At 38.2% G+C, this 5,341-nt stretch overlaps 1 protein-coding gene across 1 annotated transcript in view; it reads left to right on the top strand.

Annotated features, from left to right (window-relative positions):
* The window catches only part of LOC107103869 (glutamate receptor ionotropic, kainate 2-like), a gene marked incomplete at both ends in the record, with an annotated part of 54,738 nt that overhangs the window by 29,736 nt on the left and 19,661 nt on the right, over positions 1-5,341 (top strand). The window lies entirely within an intron of this gene.

Here is a 5,341-nt window from a genome sequence, read left to right as displayed (position 1 = left end):
TAAAAAAGAAAGAAGTATTAGGATTTGTATTTCTAAATGAGAAAGATTTTCCTATCTTTCAAAAAAATAAATGAAAAAATTTGATGGAGCATTGCTTTTGCGCTGTGAACAGGTGGATCCTTAGCCTTGTGGATTTGGGATAGCAGGGCTGTCACCATCTGGTGAATTTGATTGTTCTGGAAGTCTAGACTTATTCATGTTTGATCCACCAACTATTCTACTTCCTGTCGGATTATTTATTTAGTCATCATGCAATTGATGTGGACATTTGCAGAAGTTTTTTTAAGGACACTAACATTTCATTAAACACATCCATCCTAATGCGACCGTTAAATGTATTGATGTTTTTATTGCAAACCGACTTGGTAGTGATTTAAAAAAAAATGGGACTGAAGAGTAGATTGAGTCAAATCAGCTGATTTTGTTTTTTAAATAAGGCCGGCTTGCACATCCAACGTTCAGCAAGTTGAGGTACTTTGTGATAACTTTCCAAAAGACCAGATGCTATAAAAGGCCAAAACCAAAAAAGAAAAAGATGAATGCTTTCCCGATTCATTTTATATAATACAGTAGTTGCCATTTAAAATTTACCCACTTTCCTTGCTGAGCCCTTGGCTGGTCCAATAAAATAAAAATAAAATAAACCGTTCAATTTACTAAAAGATCATTGTTATACTAAAGGAATCAAGTTTATTCATTACTAAATACAGCTAAAATGCATTTTTTGTAACCTTTTAATTACCTTTACGTGCAAAAACAGTTTTCCTCTCACCCTTGTCGTTGAATACTGTATGACACATCAGCAACCCTCTGTTGCTATTAATATATATATTTATTTCCTCCATTGTTTCTGTTCTAAAGCACAACTTATCAGTCACTTAGTCAACTGATAGCTAAATGGAACTCTGCCAATGTCTCACAGGTCAGCACTTTGGGGAGATCAGCAGTACATCGACATAGTGTTTGATTTAATGAAAAGGAGGGAGTCAGTGTCACAGATTCAGCAGTCTGTAGGCTGGTTTCCCACAGTGCAGTGCACTCATCTGGAAGCAGGAAGTAAACAAATAATGCCACAAGCGAAACAGCTGGGTACGCTGGGCTGTAGGCAGACACACAGGAGACTCTGGAAAGATGGCTCTGTTTGCAGAAGCAATAACCAACACTGGGCTGTGTTTACAGCAACCTGCTCCAGTCGCCGTGTGACCAATCCTGATTAAAACAACCCACTCCAACCCATTCTAACAAAAACATATTAGATATGTTCTCATTTCATGAATTCTGCAAAAAGAAAATGATGTTAAGAACAGATGTTTGTTTGCTACAATGCAGAGTTTGTAGAAATCTAGCTAATGGCCATCGGAAGTGAGTTCAACATGGTGAAACAAAGGGCTCTGGGAATTTCACTGCCTTTCCCTGATTTGCTTCCTGATTGCTTACGTCTTTGGCAATTCAATTAGTACATTACACCCAGTTACAGGCGATCCTGAAATTATTTACCCGTCTGACAGATCAAGGTTCACACTAATCTTTCATTCAACCAACAGGTTCCTCTGGTCGGAAATAAAATAAAGATTCTGTCCCAGTTGGAGTTGCAACCTGAAACTCAAGTAAAATGTTAGAGTGATGGGAAGGAGGCATCAAAGATTGTTGCTCATTGTTAACGATAAATCACAGAGATATTCTGGAAAATATGCAAAAAGCTGTTGAGCGGTTATAAGAACAGACTGATTGCATTAGTGGTAATAAGGATTTTTCAATTGCTATGCCATTTAAAAGGTATGCCAATCAGGTTCTCTGGCAACTAGACGGACTTTTGTAGCTCCTCATGGCTCCTATAATACAAGTCAAATTATATCTAATATCCAAATGTCTCAGACTCTCACTTACCTACTTAGCCTACTTCCTCCCGGACCATCTCTAGATGCCTTCCAAGCCATTCAGACAACAACCTTTAAAAACAGCTCCCCAGAGGGGAGGGTCTGATACCACCACACTACATGAGGAAGAAGTAAACACAGCTGTTTATGACTTTTTCAAAAGCCGCTTCATGCCGTCCGAGAGCGACAGTCATTTCTTACTGTCGGTTTTCCAAAATGTGTTGATAGTGGTGAAATATATGAACTAAATCATGAGATGTCTCTAGATGTTTACATTTGCAAACCGACACAAGCATGAGCTGCTGCCTGCTCACCATATTTTCTGCACGGTTCCGTCCACGTAGATACAAATTTTCTTGGTGCTCCATGCAGAAATTCTGTCTGCCCGGGGGGGAGGGGCGTGGAATCCCAAAATGATGTCATAAATCGAGCTTTAGTGGAGGCCAGGTGTGTCTTGGTTGTTCCATATTTGTCACTGTCATCCTCTGCCTATAATCTGGGATGCATCTCTGCCAGTATCTCCTGGGGGAGCCCAAGGGTGGGGTCATCAGTGGGACATAGTCCTTCCAGCATTCCATGACCTGTCACCTAGGCCTCCTTCTAGTGGGACATTCCTCCAGCACCATTTCTGCTCACCTTGAAATCCTGCTTAATGCATCTGTTTGATTTTCTGAAAAGCGCATCAGCAATGCGCCTCTGATCCTGTCAGACTAGAATCAGAAACCTACCCAACCTTCAGTCCCATGTATTCTCCAGAGTCTTCAACTAACTCTCTAATTAGTAAAATTGTTTTCAGGATGCCATCCTTAACAGCGTTTCTTGTTGCACTCTATTGGCTTGATTGTCAGACTGCAACAGCTCCGACTGCACTTCCCCTCTCTTGATACCATGTCCATCTGTCATGTCTTTACTTGGTTCCATTCAAACCACAAAACACATAGCATTCAGATTTACGCAGGTGAGGATTCTCAGTCATCCAGGTCATAGTCATTCCAAAAGAGTTAAAAAAAACAATCCACTGGACTTTGTTTTGTTGGACATTTTGCTTCCCATCCAGGAAGCTTTTTCAATTAAAAATGTCAGGCATGAGTGTGTATGGGAAAATTGTTTTGGCTTAGAAAACATGCAAACTGAGCTGGACGAATGGGTTTGACCCTTGGAAATGGGCAATCGTTGGGTTCTCTGTTAGCCTGCAATACCCAACACCTGTCTATGTCTCTGAAAGGGGTTTCGTTAGAGGGAATTGTTGGCTTGGCTGACATTAGAAAATGTCGCTATCATGTCATCAACACTTTAAATCCAACATAGAATCCATAAGAGACATTTTGGATAAGTTTGTGTGTGTTTGGGTATGGGGTGTGTATGCTGTTGGGTGCAGATGATGGTAAATCTGTTGTACGTATATTAGATAGTAAATTATAAATAATATACTATAAATTTGTCACTGTTATTATTTAGATACTTATTGTCATTATAACCTCCAGATACATGGCTTAGAAAGTTGTTTTTCTTTTACAGCTTCCCTCATACTGCCAGTATGCTATCTGCTCATTTTAATAGGCGAGACCAAACCTCTTTGCATGTCTTAACATTTGAACAGCTTTCTTTGTAGCTCATCCACAACATTCCAACTTATTGACAGCACAAGAAAAAAAAATGGAAAACATGGTTTCCTTTATTTTGAATTTTTGAGGATTGGATCCTAGTGTTGCTCTGTGGTTATCAAGCAGGTTTTTTTTTTCATTTTCTTGTGGTGTTTTTGAGCGGTGTTCAGATCTCTGTTCCCTCAGCAGGCCACCGTTCAGCCCCAGAATATAAATGATGTTGACCAGCTGTTATGTTGAAAGCTCACATTTCATTAGTGGTGTATTATGCAGCAAAACCTGATCAAACAACTCGACTTCAGTCCAGGAGGCTTTTTATATGGTTTTATACACTCCAGAGATCAGGGCAGAGCATGTTAACTTTAACGTTGATATTCAATCAAAAATATAAACATTCTGGAACATGTTGGTCTGCCTTCCTCCTACCTTAAAGATGAAGTGCGTCTCGTCTTTCAGCAGGCTGTCTCTCTTGCTGTTTTCCAAGGCTTGGTCTCAGATGTTAACGTCTTTGTCCAAAGATTGTGTGAACTTGTAAACATTTTCATTTTAAGGGCTGTAATAATGACCTTCTGGCATAAAGAGTCAATTTAGCTGCACAGTTATTCAGGAGTTTTAAGTTAAAGTCAGACTGGAATCAGTTTACCATGCAGGGACTCACCTTCTAAGACCAAGGATTTATGAATAGGAAACAATATACTGCATGCTGTCTTTGTGTTTTCAAAAGAACATAAAGCATAAATGCTCCTGCCATTCTTTAGCATTAAAGAAAATGATTAGAGGTAAACTAAAAAGAAGCCAGAGCTGGTCTCTAGTATGATTTATTGGGACTGTCAATAATTATAGTTTTATAAAAAAAAAAATATATATATATATATATATATATATATATATATATATATGGTTATATATATATTTAAATAGTACTAGTATTTTGTTAGAATTTATTTTCACCTAGTGAAAGTTGGCTTGAGTGATGCTGTTTTCACGCATAATGATTGTTCTACATGATTCCAGTTATATCATGAAGTGCTGCAATTTGTCCTGCAACAACAAAAAGCAATATCCACAGGATATTGCAACCCATGTAAATCACAGGTGGGATGTTGTTCTTAGGCTTGCTAGCAGAGAACACATCACTAGCAGAGAGGCTAGTTTTACTGTGTTGCTTTAAAATACATCTACAGCTCTGATTTCTTTCATGAAAAGGTGTTGAGTTTATCAGAAGTGTTTCAAGCATCAAGACTAAGGAATCTAATTATTAATGACTGTTAAAATCCCTGGAGATGTGTCCTGTATGCTTGTAAATAAAATACTGCAGACGAGGAAATTCTCTCACTGTGCTGCTTTAGGCAATGACTGACCATCAGAGATGATAAAGAAGAACACGCTGCTCAGGATAATTTTTGTGTTTAAGAAATACAGAATAACTTAAATGGTGTTTTTATGATTGCTTCTAATTTTTAAGTTCATTACTTCTTGATATGTACATTATTGGCTGTATTCTCAACCTGAAGCAGAAGTAGAATATTTAAAAGTGGTGAAAAACACAATTACCACAAGAAGTTCAAAAGATAGCGGATTCCAGATTAGTTACAAACATTTTTAAAAACATAATTTGTCCTTTGTATGTAGCTAACAATGATGTCACATTTTAAATCATATTTTCCTGCAAGATAAAGACGTTTCTAAAAGAAATCCAACAGAATGCATTAGAGGAAAGAAGAGTTTTCTGGATATCTTGTTTGTGAATGAATGAAAACATTGATTTTCACCTGTTAGCTGTGTCACTGTGTGATGTGGAGGCTGCAGCGCCTCAGACTGGAAGAACATGAGGAGAGTGGTGAGAACAGCAGAGAGGAT

Source organism: Cyprinodon variegatus, unplaced genomic scaffold (assembly GCF_000732505.1).
Source record: "Cyprinodon variegatus isolate N-32 unplaced genomic scaffold, C_variegatus-1.0 Scaffold1548, whole genome shotgun sequence".
Lineage (NCBI taxonomy): Eukaryota > Metazoa > Chordata > Actinopteri > Cyprinodontiformes > Cyprinodontidae > Cyprinodon > Cyprinodon variegatus.
This window is presented reverse-complemented; position numbering and strand designations above follow the sequence as displayed.